The following is a 17,714-nucleotide window of genomic DNA, read 5'->3' on the forward strand; positions in this document are numbered from 1 at the left end:
GTAGGGAGGGTGTTCCAATACAGTTATTTATTATTGGCTAAAAACTCCCTCACAGACAGTGCCATGTGAGCTAGTACATTGTCATGATGCAAGAGCCATGAACTGTTGGCGAAAAGTTCAGGTCGTCTAACTTTCATGCAGCCTTTTCAGCACTTCCAAATAGTAAACTTGGTTAACTGTTTGTCCAGTTGGTGTAAATTCATAATAAATAATCCCTCTGATGTTGAAAAAGTTTAGCAACATCGTTGCAACAAGTTCACAAACTTAGTTGTCAGGCACAACAAACTGCATTTTCAATGCCACTGATCTGTTGGCCTTGCTGTAGCTAACAAAACCTATCTTTTAAAACACCTAAGCTACAAATGCCTTGCCACTCTATCCTTCAGACTCATCAAAGGGAGAACCCCATGGCTCTCTCTCCAAGGTGGGGATGTGATGAGCTCTCTGTCTGCACCACACTGACTCATTGGTCGTCTTGCTGCCTCTTCCTTTCCCCATGGTGTCCTCCTCTTCTATACAGCAATGCTGTCCCCTACCTGGAGTTGTCCCTTCTGGGCTAGGGGCAGCCCTTTCCTCCTACTGTTCTGAGGATTATTGGGAGGGTGAATTCAACTGCCTGCTGTTTATTCAGAGCATGTATGTGTCACTTCTTTGTGAAAGGACACACCAATTTGGAGGAAAAGAACTCTCAGAATTAGGATTTAATCTTTAAACATATGAATACACTTGCACCACATGTCACATCTCTGCTAATTTAGAAAAACCTGGTGACCATCTGATTATTCTTTTAATTTGACTTATTTATTTATTTATTTATTTTTGACTGAGTTGATTAATAATTTATGTTGACTATATTCTGTCATCTATAACATCTAAATGTGATTTGTTTTGTTTTGCAGTTTTACCAGGGAATCATTGACATACATTCCTGTATAAGTTTAAGGTGTACAGCATGATGGTTTGCATTCTTTTAATTTTAAAAAGCAGAGGCTGACTTTTCTTCTACCCCTAATATCCCTTCGTTAATTCCCTTAAGATATCTGACGGCAACATGAAGAAACCACTGCTGACATGAAGAAACCACCCTTACATTGGGCAATCAAGACATCTCTCAGAGCCTTAGAGTTATTTTCTTCACCACTATTAGGTGAAAAGAATGTCTATGTGTGTATTTTACTCATTCACTCTTGTCTACAGGCTAATGGGATGAGGAACTTTGTTTCTGGCCAAGGCAAATTAAGTAAAGTGTGGATGGGAAAGGGGATGCCCACCATATGCCCACCACCACCACCAAGAGCTAATGACATGGGCCATCTACACCATGAAGGACGGGCATCTACCGTGGGAGAGTGCTGTGGGGACCAGTTATTGCCCTAGGCAGACTATTCCTGCCCTTGAGATTGGTTTGTGCCCTTTGAAAGTCACTCAGATTATTTTTTTAAATCATTTTATTAATATCCCAGGTTATCTCTAAGTATTTTATCATGAGAGTTTAAAAGTTTCAAAATTAAATTAATTCTAGGCCGTTGGAATTTCAGTGTGGTTTGTACCCCACAATTCAGCCCTGAATTATTTCTACCTCACACTGATCACCATGGATCCCTCTATAGTGGAGCTAACTTCTCACATACATATATTTTAATTTCAAGCTCCTTATGTGCAGAGACTTCTATATCAGTATGAGTAAATATTAGGTGCTCATTAAATGCTTAGACAAGTATGTAGTCTTATCTCTTATCAACTCATATATCTTCAGGTTAAAATCATATAGAACAATGTCAAGGGGTCAAGGGTTTCCCAATTCACTTAAGAAATTGCATTCAATTGCCAAAAATGTGGCCTTTAGCACAGGATGTTGATATAAAAACAACACACACCCAGCCATTTATTGTCCTTTTCACATATCTGTGGCTTTAGGAAAGTTATAAGGGTGGTAGGGCTGCTCTCCCAATGCCTCTGCTCAGAATGGCCTGTGAGATAAATGGCAAGGGACACAGTCTCTCCCATTTCTCAACCCACAACTGATGCAAGCTCTGCGTTAGGCAACCAAATTGGACAATCAGCCACAGATAACCCAAAAGCAAATCCATTAGCCTTGAGAGAAGTGTGTACCGTGTTCAGATTTACTTTTTATCATATGTTTTACTATCACCCTTACCAGTTGGTCTCTCTAGGTTCAAACTGCTCAAAACGTGATCTATGGACAAGTAGCCTTGCCTTCCTCTGGGAGCTTTTCAGAAATGCGAAATATCAGACTCCCTAACCCCACACCCATAGAGTCAGAATTTGCATTTTAATAAGATCCCAAGGTGAAGTAGATCTACGTCACGTTTGAGAAGCACTGCTCTACGAGAACTAAAATACAAATTCCATTTTTATCCTGTGCAGTTTTTGTTGTTTGGGGATTTTTTTTCCTCCCACCAAATTTTGGAAAAGGTAGAGTAGTTCAGTTATAGCACTGGAAAAAGCAGTAGAACTTCTAGTCATGAGTCGTTGGCTCAAACTAAGTTAGGTCAACAGTGGTTTTCTGGCATGCAGTTTGATGTACAATGGTTGAGAGAAATAAGAAGGGTTAGTTGTATTTCAACCAATAGTAAGGATGCAGCACAAGCCAATGTAAGATCAAGATGACCAAGGAGCCCATTACTCAATAAATTAAAAAGCCCTTTGCCATAATAAATTATGTAGACGATCCTCTCGTTTTCTATCGAGTCAGCAAGCATTCATTGAGGATTTGCTAAGTTCTGGGTCTATAAGAATAAATAAAATGCCTGCCAGTCTTGAAAGTCACAATCTAGTTGAAATTCAAGTAAATAATTATGTCACAAAGTATGTACCAGCTGCTTCAAGAATAAGAAGAGGAAATTAAGACTCAGAAAACAAAGTTGTCTTAGGCTCTTATCACTTATCCCTTAATATATAGTAGACCATTCCTTAATTTAGTTATTAAACAATATTTTGTTATTTCTCACAATTCTGGGTTGGACTGCTATAGCAAAACTGGATGGCTTATAAACAGACTGGGTGGCTTATAAACAAGAGAAATTTATTTCTCACAGTCTGGAGGCTGGGAAGTTCAAGATCTCAAGGCACCAGCAGATTCGATGTCTGCTTCCGGTCTGCAGTCAGCCATCTTCTCCACGTCCTCATAGGACAGAAGGGTCAAGGGAGCCCTCTGGAGTCTATTTTATAAGGGCACTAATCCCATTCATGAGGGCATCACTTTTTAAGACCTAATCACCTCCACAAAGGTCCCAATTCCAAATATCATCACATTGGATATTAGCGTTTAACACATGACTTTTGGGGGGACATACTCAGCCTATAGCAGATTCTGAAACTTAGTCTTTAACATGACAGTGAATTGCTTCCCGGAATATATTCTGAATCCTATAGATACTTGCATATGGTGAGAACATTCAATTCCTACCACTGTTGTAAAAAAAGCCATCAATTTGAGAAATTAAGCTTATGCATATATATTTTCAGAGAAAATAAGCTATGTATGTGTATTTTCAAATGGCAAAGAGATGGCCTCTTTTCCAGCCTCTCTCCTATTCCCAGCAGGTCAGAGATTGACTTTGACCAGATTACAGTGAGGTAATTGTGTCCTTACACACAAAACTGACCCAGAAAAAAGCCATTCAAGAATAATTTAGCACCATGTTCTAGGCCAAGAGAAAATAACTCAAAATAAGAACATAGCCCCCAAAGGGAAAGAGATTTCTTGTTGACAGAACTCTATATATACTTCATAGTTCTACAGCAATAGAAAACTTTTCTAAGTTATGGAGTTTAGATAATGTGTTTGTAAGAAAAACCCAAAGTGTGAGAGAGAAATCACTAAACCTTTTTTTTTAACCAATAACCAACGTGTATTTTTCAAATGCTTAGTAAACATTCTATTCTATTGTTCTGTGGTGCTACCTGTTTCATCTCACTCGTAAGACTCTGACTGCCCATCTTATTTAACCCACAGGCTGAAGTATGTCTCATTTCATTAGTCAGCAAATGTAGAACAACTGACCTTCCATTTCCTAATTCTCTTTTCTGGGCAACAACCAATGGAGATAAAATAAAACTTGAATGAAATGTCCTGTGGCAAAAAGGAACCAGAGCAAGAGTCAAGTGCATAGATAACCAAGGACTGATGCAGAGGTTTTTTGGAGGTGGAACCACTTCAACTGAAGTGCAAAAGGCATCGTGCTAAGAGGGAGAATTTTTGTCTTTGACTGGTTCTTCCATTGTTAGGGATCTGGTATTTTCTGAGTGCCTACCAATTTTCTAGACTTTATTCTCAACTTACAATACACAACAGATAAAAACCCCTGCCTTTCAGAAGCTTACATTCTGGTGAGAGAAGGTAAAATACATACATCATAGCATGTAAATTAAATTGTGTATTAGGGAGTGACGTGTTTTGGAGATAAAATAAAATAGCGTATGGTGTTAGGAAGTGTGGGAGGTGGGCAATTTAAAATAGTGTGTTGGCAAGAAAAACTTCATTGGGAAGTTGACATTTGCGTCAAAGGAGGTGAGGGAGAAAGGCAAGCTGCTATCCTGGAGGAGAACCTTCCAAGCAGAGGGAAGAGCAGAGGGAAGGCCCTGAAGTGTCATGAAAGCACGTGCTGAAGGAATGGTGAAGGGGTGAGAGAGGCTGGAGCAGAGAGAAGGAGGTGAGGGTGGAAGGAGGTGAGGTGGGAGGAGGTGAGGTGGGAGGAGGAGAGAGGTCCTGTGGGGACTTGTAGGCCACAGAAAGGTCTCAGCAGCCTGCTCACACTATGACAACAGCATTATTTGTAACCCTTATCATTGGCAAAGCAGTCTATGCTTGTTTAAGTCCTTGATCAAATCTGAGCTGACCTTGTGAGACAGAGAAGCACGGTAGGTATTGTTGAACCTATTTTAGAGATAAGAAACTAGACTTAGAAAATATTGAGTATATCACCACCTTCTGGGAGAGTGATTAGACCTGGATTGGACCCCAGGTCTCCTCGTTTTTAGCCCTTTGCTCTTTCCACCATCTCTTGATTTTATTCCAAGATTTTATTTAATATCTATGCTATCAAAATAGAGAGCAAGTAAGAATACAGCTCTAGCTCATTCTTAGCTTGATGCACTCACTCTTTTTTCTCCTGGTCTATTACACTATCCATGGCTGCAAAGGAGTGACATTCATACAGACTACAGTATGAACGGCGGCCCCTGGAGTTGAGTCAAGTGTTGGCTCTATCATTACCTGCCATTTTTCCTCATCTTGACTTTGTCTCTTAATTCTAGCCCCGTACTAGCTCTCTGAACTCTGACAGAATTTCATCTTCCTAGTTTTGAGTGTTGGCAACCCCTAGCTAGGACATGGTTTGCACTGATGCTTTGACAAATAACTGGCTCAAACCCAGGCCAGCTGTGAGATTTATCTAGAATTATTTGTCCTGTCAGCCATTCCTATTCCCTCCTGAGCCTCACTCCCTCGTGCCAAACAAGAAACATGGCAGTTCCCTTTTACATCCATCTATTTAGCCTTGAAAAATCATCTTATCCCCTTGGACAGTTGGTATTTATCTTTGATTCTTGTGTTTATTTTAAACCTCCCCAAGCCCTGGGCTGTAATTTTTTTCTGTATGCAGTCTTTGCAAGGTCTTTGACAGTTTTTGTCACAGATCACTAAGCCGGAGCCAGTTTAATAAATTGAGTCTTCAGAAATGGACACTCATTAAACAAACAGATCTGCTACGCTAATAAACTTTGTTATGGGTTGAGCAAATTTCCTCTTATGTAATCTCTCATGGTGGTGGGCTGTGCTGGGGAGGAAATTGGCTGTTTTCTCAAAGGTCTTTGTGTCCCTAGTCACTGCTGCAATTTACAGAGGGGTGACCACAGCCAAATACTTTCCCACGCCCCAATTCCTGACTGCCTGGTTTGCAAGTAAGTACGAGCATCCTTGAAGGCACATAGCTGAGACCTCCGGTAACAGATTGCCTCTGTGTCCTCAGTTACCACGAGAGCAGTTTCTGACATTGCATCTTATTTCTCCACTGAGGACACTCTCTTTTTCCTTCTTCAAATCCTCCAATCCTGAATCCCCTCTGAGCATATTGTTCTCTTAACCTAGAGCCAGTAAGCTCCCTTTGGAGGAAACAGAGGCATCCTTTGTTTATCTCTTCATATGTGAAAATAAAGATCTAAGGATGTAATCACTTGTAACACCAATATACTATAGCACGAGTACAAGCCATCAGAGGAAGCCCCCACAGTGTGGCAGGCCAGTTTCTTGCTCTGCATGCAGACTTGCTGTCTCCTGATTTCTCCCTAGAAACTATTTTCTTTAGTTTTTCCAATGACTTAAGTGTGGGTGAAATGTCTTTATTTTAATTGCCCAAGTGTTGGCTTCTCACTTTGAGATGAGCCTCAAGTAAAGTTTTGAAAATCCTCTTTAAAAAAAAATACACACAAAAAAAGAAAACACAGGCAGCTGGATGGCTCAGCTGGTTAGAGCACGAGCTCTTAACAACAGGTTCAATTCCCACATGAGCCAGTGAACTGCGCCCTTGAGCTTGGAGCTGAGCTACCGGTGGACGGGCTCAGTGCTTGGAATGAGGTGCTCATAACACCAAGGTCATTGGTTCAATTCCCTCGGACCAGCGAGCTGCACCCTCCACAACTAGATTGAAAACGACAACTTGACTTGGAGCTGAGCTGCACCCTCCACAACTAGATAGAAAAACAATGAGTTGACATCCTGGAAAAACATACTGTTCCATATTATTCCCCAATTAAAAAAACACACACACACATTAAAAACCAGACCAAGCTGACCTTCATGATATTGCCAGAGGGCAAGATTTCTAAGACTATGAGCAACAGCTGCTTTCACTTCTTCCGGGATAAGAGGGTGTAAAAGCTGTTACTAAGAATGAACCCTGCATTGAGGCTCCTTTCCTACTGCTAAAAGATTGTTGAGAGCTGCAAGTGGCTCATGTGTTACTAGGATAGGAGATAATATTAAATACTATCTCACAGTATTAATAATTAATAATACTCTATTAATAATAGTATAACAATTAAGTATTAATGTATATATGCATATTATATATGTACACATATATCTTATATAACTATCTATCTATCTGCTGATGGATGGGAGGAGAAAGGATGGGAAGGGGAAGCTTAATACTACACAGGCGACATCATGGTGCTTACAATAAAATGTGTCTTTAGCTCCAAAGCCAACAAGCAAAAAAAAATCCTCCTGAACAGAGGATTTCTGCTGAACTGGCAGAAAACACATGTAAATGTAATGTAAAGGTGCTCAGATTAGAAGCGGGATATGAGGACACAAAGAAAAGCTTTTCTAAGTCAAGAAGTAAAGCAGAAAGTTGGCATTATTTGCAAAGAAAGATAGTGAAGCCTCCATAAATTTTTTTACTTAGAGTGAACTTTGAGTACGTGTCCATGAAAAGACCAAGGACCCTGTGCACACGATAAAAAAGGACTTGAGAGCAGAGCATGAAATTCATGATGGGGACGATAGGGAGCCCAGTGAAACAGGTATGTGTGGTGGGAATTAGCAGACTTGAGATAAGATGTGGAGAAAGGGCACCAGAATGAGTGGAGGAGTTTGGTTAAGACCCTTTCATGAGAACAGACTTACACTGAAAATTTTTTGTAGTCACGTACAGTCACTTCTTATAACTTGTGACAGTTAACGTTCTAGAAAGTCACCATAAACACTTAATTAGTGAATACTGAACTACTGGGAATTTTATCCATTACATAACCTTGTTTTGTGTGTTTCTGTTTAAAGACCCCTTATTTGATAGACATTGTTAATTCATTAACATTGAACTCACAACCAACAGCACTATAACTCACGCCAGAATGAAATTTACCTAACCCACATTTTCTCCATAAAGTACATCACAGCTTTCTTTCACTTGGGAGCACCAAACAACACTTCTGCACTATGCTTGGGGACCATTTTAAACAGCAAAATCAACAACAAAAGCACAAAAATGCAAAAAACATGGCACCAAATAGACCATGAAAAGGACTCTTGGTTACAGTATAAGAACTGAAACAAGAAGGCAGTGTCACCTTGTTCAGCCTCAGCTGGGAACTTGCAAGTCAGGTGACTCAAACTTTACTATGCTCTGTGTATGTCCACGAAGACTGTGGAAGTGTCATGACTATTACTTTGGGGTTATAACCAAATCTTAGTAAGTAGATCAATTCACACATATGGAATCCATGAATAATGAAGATTTACTGTATAAGCATCTCTCTGTCAGTATACATATAGTAAATGTATCTAGCTCTTATTCCAGAATATGGTCTTCATCCAGTCCTTGTAGGTATCCTGTGTAGATTCCAGGGTTGGGTAGATTCATCCTGCTACTCACAGCAAACCTCAGGGGCCCAGAGTGGGCAGGACTAAGGAGAGAGAATGTGCTCAATAAGGCTTCCTTTGGCCTGGCTACACAGCCTATTACTCATATGCATTTGTCAGTAGGATGTCTAGACCCAAGAGATGTGCAGGTATGTGGTCAGACATAAGACAAACTCATCTGCACGTGGACTGATACAGCCCCAGATGAGAGGGGTAAGGGCTTCACCCTCCATCACTGGCCTGGATAGAATCCAGGAGTTGGAATTGCCTGAGCTCATTTGTTAGTATTACTTCCATGTATTACTTAAACAATCTTCCAGTGCTGAGACACTGTGAGCTGCTGAGTCACCGCTGCTTGGGAAGTGCATGGAGGGCCCTCATCACGGCCTCGGTTCCCACCCTTGAGCAGCTCCTGCCGAGGACTGCTGCCTCCCACGGGTGACACCCACAGCTGCTCTGTTGTGCTTCAGTGCTACACTTTCCAGGACCCGAAAGGCCAAAGCCAATTGGAATTCAGAGCAGAAATAGGAAAACTCTCTGTATTAGCTTCCTGAGGCTGCGACAACCGTGGTAGCTTTAAACAACAAAAATGTATTCTCTTAACAGTTCTGGAGACCAGGAGTCTGAAATTCGACAGGGCTGCCCTTTTTCCAGGAGTTCTAGGGGAGAATCTTTGCTTCTTCCTACTTCTGGTGACACACATGTTCCTGGGTTTGCGGACCCATCACTCCAGTCTTTGCCTCCATCTGCACAACTCTGTGTGCCTCTTCTTTGTGTGTCTCTTATGAGGACATTGGCATTGGATTTAGGATACACCCAGATAATCCAGGATGATCTTCAGACCCTTAACTTAAGCACATGTGCAAAGACCCTTTTTCCAATAAAGTCACATTCACAGGTTCCAAGATTTGACATGGACGTCTTTTTACTGGGGGTTCAGGGGTGGCGGGGGCACCATTCAGCCCACTACACATACGTAGTTAACCCATTCTTTTCATACGTTTCTTTTAATTTTTCATTTGGGAACTAACGTCATCTCCTGGCCTTACTGTTAGATGGAACACAAAAGCTAAAAGACCTCTCTTAGTTTCAGTCCCAAGGCCTTCCCTTCCCAGGGCCCAGATAAGGCCCAACCTGGAGTGAAGACTCAGCCTCTAAGATTGCTATGTTCCCAGTTTCCCCACTCACCTCCCTTGGTGCTTCCTCACACCTCTTCCTCCCAAACCCTCAAGGCATCGACTTCGGTGTTTCCCCTCTGTCAGTCATCTGCCTGGACAAGATGATTTCCCAGAGTGAACAGAGCTGAGGCAAAGCCAGGCTCCTCTCCCAACCCCCAATATAGATGTATCCCTAAACCAAAATCTTAATAACTATTTCTGTCCAAAATGAAACCACACTGAGGTTTTCACAAAATTAGTACTCAATAAATATTTAGTGAACAAAGAAATGAATAAACTACAAACTGTTTCTTTCACAATTAAATCTTTTTAATGTCCCTCACTGAACCACAGTCTACTGAAACCACTGGGCAGGTGGAACATTTGTAGAATTGAATTAAACCTGGAAACAAACATGAAATAGACAAAATAAAATGAAACTCATTTTGATGGTTAATTTTATGTGTCGACTTGGCTGGGCCATGGTGCTCAAATATTTGGTCAAACATTATTCTGGATGTTTCTATGAAGGTGTTTTTGGATGAGATTTCCATGCAAGTCAGTGGACTTCCCATAAAGCAGATTGCTCTCCATAATGTGAGTGGGTCTTATCCAATCCACTGAAGGTGCGAATAGAACAAAAGGCTGACTGCCCCAAACAAGGAGGGATTCTGCCAGCAGACTGCCTTAGGATTTCATCTGCAATGTTGGCTTTTCCTAGCTCACCAGCAGCCTGCCTTTGGACTAAAATGACAACTCTTTTCTGGGTCTCCATCCTGCTAGCCTCCCCCATCAGATTTTGAACTTACCAAGTCTCCACAATCGCATGAGTCAATCCCTCAAAATAAATCCCTTTCTACATATATAAATATCACATTGGTTCTCTTTCTCTGACTAATATACCCAGGCTATGCCAGGGCCAAACACAAATCACACTGATTTTTTTTTCAAACCTGACTCAAGTTGAGATGGCTCTGCTCACTACTGACTTAAAAGGTTTAGTATTCCTAGAAGTCATTGCCATGCAGGGTGTCACGCGGGGTCTCAGCTCCCGCTCCCCACATAAGAACACAGGACATGGTGAGGCCAAAAAGGAACACCCACAGAGCCATAGATGGGGGAGTCATACCACTATATTCTCACTGGAGGCTGGATTCACACAACGTGCGACCTGCTATCCGCTTTTCTGCCAACCAACCGACGACTCTCCTTGACTCCCTCTCAACTCTCCTCAACTCCCTCTCAACTCACCAAACAGCACAGCGGCGGCAGCTATATCAGGGGCCAGTTGTCTAACTGGCTACAGCTGACGGCCAACTAGCCACAACCCATGGCCATCTACTACCCGAGTCAGCACCCCCCCACATGAGGCCGAGAGCCTGGAAACTGCTCTCTGGGACTTTGTCCCCACAAAGACATTTCCCAATTTCCCCAATTACAGAAGGTAAAGATATTCCCCCAAATACCCCTTTGGACTGGTAGGGTCGCGAGTAGAATCCTTCTAGACTGGCTATTGAAAATAACAATTCCGTACAACTAGAAATGCAGGTAGATTTCGAAAACCATTCCAACTTGATTTTCGTTGCACCTCAGACACTGGCAAACGGAAAACAAGCAAATTTCTCAGTGCCAAACACTTACCCTCCACTTTAGTTAGACTCAATCCCTCTTCATTCCTTCTTTGCCTTCCCTCAGGCTTCACCCTGTCACCTGAGTGACCTACCATCTCTCTCTGATTCATCAATTTATCATTCAAGGCCTCAGTGAGGTCCCGTCTTGCTCATAATGTCTTTTTAGCTACATTGCTCTCTCCCTTTACCAAATATCTGGATGGATTATTGCATTTTCTTATTTAATTACTTCAATTTAGCATAAATTGCATTGATATTTATCTTTTCTCCCCTCCCTGGACCCCACAAAAGATTGCAAACTTCTGAAGGGAAGGATCTACAACTGTAGTAGTTAAAGACGCCTGTCTCGTTCAGCTGAGGCTGCTAAAACAAGACACCATAAAGTGGGAGTTTTCTTAACAAAAGAAAGTTATTCCTCACAGTTCTAGAGAAGTCTGAGATCACGATGCCGGCACGTTGGTTCTGACGAGAGCCCTCTTTTGGGTTGCAGTTGGCTGGCGTCTGGTTGTATCCTCATCTGGTGAAAAGGGCAGGTTAGCATTCAGCCTCTTATAAAGGCATTAATACCATCACGAAGGCTCCACCTTCATGACCTAATTACCTCCCAAAGACCCCACCTTCTAACACCATCATATTAGGGGTTAATTGCAACATATGAACTTGGGGGGGCACAAACATTCAGTCCACAACACTACCCCACAGCACCTAGCACAATGTTAAACACACAGTAGATAAGCAAAACGTACTTGTGTGGGGACAGAGTCCCAGAGAGCAGTTTCCAGGCTCTCGGCCTCATGTGGAAAGGTGCTGGCTCGGTTATTAAATGGCCATCAGCTGTAATCGGATGGCCATCTGCTGTGGCTGGGTGGCCATCAGCTATTACCGGTTAGCCATTAGCCACAAATGTAACTGCTATGGCTATGCTAGGGTGTTGGTTGGTTGGCAGAGAAGCAGACAGGTGGATTGTGGCTAGCAAGTGCGGTTAGCCAGTGGATTGCAAATCGTGTGGATCCTACTTCCTATGTCTCACCCAGCCGCCAGTGAGACTGGGGTGCAGGAAGACCCCTTGTTGGGGTACTGGCGGATGTTTGCTTTTGTGTCTCAACCAGCCGTCATTGTGAATACAGTGGAATGACTCCCCTATCTATGGCTCCATTGTTGTTCCTTTTTGGCCTCACCATATCCTGCGTTCTTAATGCGGGGAGCGGGAGCTGAGTCCCTGCATGACACCTTGTTAAATTGAACTGAATTACAAAGAGCTGATACCATCAACTTTCTTGGTCTCTGGCAATTGATAACAGATTTGCCTGTCTTTTATTCAGCTTTCATGGAGATGTCGCCATTCCTGGCCCTGGAGGAGATACATTCCAAGAAAGGGGAAACAAGTATACACAAAGAAATATTAAAAATCAAACTGGGCGCTTGTAGAGGTGCAATGTGCTTCAGAATCACAGAGGCAAAAGCAATGTGATACCATCCAAACAAACTGTATCTTTGGCATCCAGAGCACTGATAGCATTCAGGAAATATTTCTGATGGATTCAGTGATGTCCAGATTTTTGTGGTTTTTGCAGTAACTAGAACAGAACGTGATACATACTCAAGAAGTGCTTGCGGAATGAATGAATCAAGTCTCAAGTTAAACTTTAGACCTGAGACTCTAGTGCCCTCCCAGCCTCACAGGCCAGGAGCCTACCCTGCTATGTGGTGGGTACTCTCGTTTCTAAAGTCAATGCACTCGGTTGAATTCATAGGAGGAATTTGCCTTTGCAGAGGGTGAGTCAGGAGTTTGTTCCTGTGCCAGGAAGTTGGGATTCTGTTGGGTGACTACATCACATTTCCCTTGGAGAGTAAACAATATGTTCTGCATTATCTGATGCTTCTCAGGCATCTGCTCTGTGAACTCTGACTCCCCGGGGAGCTGCATACTTCAATTTCTACTGGAGGTCCCAAATGTGAGCTAGTAGAACGCAGGAGATGGAGCCCCTCATGCTCCATGCTAACGTGACTCACAAGTCCGCCAACGTGACTGCCTTCCTTTGAGCTCTGGGACTGCTGAGAACCTCTGCGCTAAATAAAGAACCTCTTCTTGCATGGGGAAGATGACTTCCCTTACCCCAGGGATTGGTGTCCCATAAGAAGAAAATGATTTATCCCCAAATTGGACAACTTTCTGGTACACTGGAAAGGACACTAGAATGACAGCCAGAGGTTCTGAGCACTGCCATTAATTAACTGCATGACTCTGGGCAAATCGCACTGTGGTTTTCAGTTCTTTCTATAGAACAGATTATCTAGCTTACCTCTAAGATCCTTCTAGCAGGAACATTCTATTATTTATTATTTCACCATGCTTTATGTCAATTTGGTATTAGTTTTCAGACATTAAAGAATATGTTTACCTGAATGTACCATGTCCACCTGGATAATACTTTTCGTGCTTGTTCAAGTTTCTGGCTAATTTCTCATCGTATTTTTCATCCTTCTTGGATCTCTGGCAAATTCTAATATCAGCCTTTTTATGTCTGGTTTATAAAACCTGTAACTAATCTCTAATTTACTTTGTTTCAAGTGCTATATTTCAGAATCAGCCCTAGTTATCCAAACTGTAGAACCAAGGCTCTAAACCATAAACAAAGGAATTTTCCTAATTAGAACCATCTCATGGTTGGACTCACTCAAGTTCAGAGAGGTCAGAACTATTGAAGCCCAAGTTACTCAGACCTTGAGGTCTCCAAGGCCACCTAGCCCAGAATGGTTGGTATTTTTAGAAAGGGGTATAGAGTTACTACTGAGAAATGTGCGAGTGATAAAATTACTTCGGCAGTGTTTGTTGGCTGAACTGAATACTCTTGAGGACTGTTTTTTGTTGTGATGACAAGGTGAGCACAGTGTATGAGTATGAAACCTGACGTAGTCAGAGATTTTGTTTCGTAAGCTTCTGGATGGAGCGGATCTCAAACACCAAAATAACACACACTCTCTCTTATGGACTGTTATGGTATCTTTGGTGACTTGAGGGCTGTAGCATCAGGCGTACCGGGTCCTCTGGCTAGGATCTCAGGAGGACTCTTCCTGAATGGACGTAATAGCAGCAGAGGTGGGCATGCCAGCAGTGAAGAGGGAAAGAAGCTGCTGCTCTCAGGGCTCCATCAAGGACATAGAGATGTGAGGCGTGAGCACAAAAAAGATCATACTAAGAGTTCGTAGGTGAATATGCCATAAGGCCTCACAGAAGATCTCAGAAAACTTTAAAGACAATTCTTGGTTTGTTGGAGTCATTTTCAGTTTTTTTGTTCTTTGTTTTAGACCATCTTTCAGGAAATCAAAACTTCCCATTACTAAACATATCAATGACTATCATCTACTGAGAACCTATCATAGTCTAGACCACTGATGTCTAATACAGTCGCTACATGAAACCATTGAAATTAAATAAAATTAAAAATTCAGTTCGTCAGTCACACTAGCCACGTTGCAAATACTCAGTACCCTCAGATGACTAGTGGCTACCATATAATGGGCAGAACAGGGCATTTCCATTATTGTAGAAAGTCCTATTAGGGCTGTGGGCACTCTCTAAGTGTCTTATGGGCCTGATTCCTAATCTGCACACCTCTCTACAGTAAGTATTATTACGTCCCTTTGCTGCTGAGGAAACCAAAGCTCAGCAGGGTTCAGCGATTTGGCCAAGTTCATGTACAGAGTAAGTGGCAGAAGTAGGACACAATTTTAAGTTCTCTTTGTACCATGTTTGTTGATTACAGTTTCTCATCATGGAAACTCCTTTATATTTTTTTTCAAAAAGATATTCACCAAAGAATAGAATTATCATTGAGCTATTGAGAATTCAAGTAGACAGTCTGCTAAACGATCGAGGTGAAGGGTTGTCAGGAAAGTGACACAGGAGCGCCAGTATGCTTATGTGTAAATACACTTTATCCCAGGTAGGCGTAAGTAATGCAAACCAGATTTGGAAGCTGTTGTTCTATACCTGATAGTTCATAGTCCAAGAAATGGACATAAGCATCCTTGAAGACATCATTCCAATGTGCCCCTAAGGTCAACAAGCCTCAACCTGCCATCAAGTATCACCTATAAGCAATCAGAAAGAAGCAGAAATTAGGACTCCATCTTTAAGAAGTTCATGTTTTGTCTAAAGCATGAAGACTGTATATCATTCTAAGACGTACCTCAAGAAAGTGTTAAAAGAACCGGATAGAAAGATCCCAGACATGGGAAACTAAATTCATTAAAGAAATAGATAATGTCTAGGAGAAGAGAGAAAACATATGAGAGCCTTTGCCAATGGAAAGATGAGGGCAGGATTGTGAATGGAGTAACTGGTCCCTGTGTTTCTCAAGGACAGGACTAAGCTTTGCTCTTTTTATTTTCTACAGCAGGTTACATATTACTGGTATATGGTTGTTCATTAAATGTTTCTTGAATCGAACTAAATGTAAGAAGGTCCTGCCCCCATAAATCCTGAAGAAGTAATTAGAATAATGGAGTAGATACAAAGTGACATTTTGGTCAATTTTTGGATGACAGCAGCTTTGCCCTTCTCTAACAAGCACAACATGCTTGTCTTTATATTGAGTTTGGTTTGTGTCGCTACCACTCATTGCAGTTTATCCTCACAAACTCACTGTGAGAAGACACCTTCCTACCCCCCAGAGGTACAGACCCGTCAAAGTCAGCAGAGCTCAGCTCCTAGGGAGTCTGTGTGCCCCACCTCAGATGCATGTACGATAGTCTGAGTACAGATTGTGAGTCCTTGAAGCTTGGGTGTCCGCCCTGGAAGGTAATCTGGACAGAGATGACCCCAGCTGCACTCAGATGGGAGAGAGGACAACGTGTTTATCACCCATGGAATAGGAACCAAGCCAGAAGGCACTGGAGGGAATGGAGTAGCCAGAGGGTAACACTCTGTCTTGCCAACTTTTTTCTACCTCTAGGCAAACGGTCATCTTCAAAGCCACTTCCTGTTAAGGTTACAGTGATAGGAGGCAGACCCTGCTTTACCCCTGCATGCCATGGATACTCATACCTTATATTAATAGGACATTATCGGGTGCCAGGCTCAGTGATTCACAAGGGAATAAAACGGTGGCACTTGGTGGGTGATTGTTAGCTTTCCAAGAGTCCAAATCCCAGAGCTGTGAGTTCCCTCTCTGAATGTGGGCAGGAAAGTTTTACTGAGCACTTTTTTTCCATGAGGGCTGCCTAAAGTCAGAAGAAGCTAACTGTATATTTCTCCAAGCCAGGGAACAAGGTCTGTGCCAGGGGATTAGTCAAGAAGTGATTCAACGGTTTCCTCTACCTTGGGCTAGGTGGGGCATGGAGAAAGAAGGATCAACAGTAGCGCGGAAAACGTTACAGGGATGAGAAGGAAGGGAAGGTCTCCTTAGCCACTCTGAGTTAGTTTTTAAACTTCTCTATAGAGCGCTTTTGTGCCAGGTCAGTACATTTGGAAAGCTATCTGGTCATGCTGGGTGGGAATGGTGCTGCAGTTCATTCATTTAACAAATATTGAGCCTCATTTCTAAGTGACTGGCTAGGGGGGGTCTATGTGAGCCCACTGGAGAGTGCCTACACTACATTGGCACTGGGGGTAGAGAGTGGAGAAGTCCCCCATGGAGAGATGTCTGAAATAAAACAGGCGCAACTGTAGCAACTAAATAAAAAGTCAGGGAAGGGAGTTCTAGATCATGGGAGTAGCGTATACAAAGGCCTGTAGGTGAATGAGAGCACAAATATTCAGAAAAAAGAGGTTCACAGTGACTGGATCATAAAACAAAAGTGGGAGCAGTACGGCTGCTGATGGGGAGATGGGAAGGGCCCCGTAAGCCCAGCAGCTCACATCAGCTGAGTGCTGGTACAAATTCAACACTGGTTTTATGTGTATGATTTCATTTACTATTCACAACAACACTTGGAAGTAGTTACCATTATTTTCTCCAATTTTAAAGATAAGAAAACTGTGGCTTTAATGAAGTTATATGACTTGCCTGTGATTGTCGTTCTGTGGCTAGTGAATGAGCGATGAGAATTTGAACCCAGCCAGTCCATCACCAGAGCAATGGTGAGGGTTAAGTGATAGGATTAAATGGCATATTTAAGTTAGAATTATGGAGTTGTTGGTCCAAACCAGATCTGAACCAAGCCAGCTGAGCCAGTGCTTTATAATTTGGTTAAAAGGATTACTAACTAGCATTATTAGGTTGGTGCAAAGGTAATTGAGGTTTAACCGGTTGAAAATAATTGCAACAACCGCAATTACTTTTTCACCAACCTAATAGAATTTAATTATATAACTCATTTCTTTATCCCTTCAGTCATGAAGTCACCATATATTTATTGAGTGCCTACTATGTGCTAACACTGTTGTAGACACTAGGAATAAACCGGTGAACAAAACATACAAACATTCTTGGCGTCATAGAATCTGCATTGCTGATGAGGACAGTTAGACACTTAACAAAATAAACAAAAATATAATAAACAGAATTAGGCTTTCTTTTAATGAACGGCACTCTT

This window comes from Rhinolophus sinicus, linkage group LG07 (genome assembly GCF_036562045.2).
Source record: "Rhinolophus sinicus isolate RSC01 linkage group LG07, ASM3656204v1, whole genome shotgun sequence".
NCBI lineage: Eukaryota > Metazoa > Chordata > Mammalia > Chiroptera > Rhinolophidae > Rhinolophus > Rhinolophus sinicus.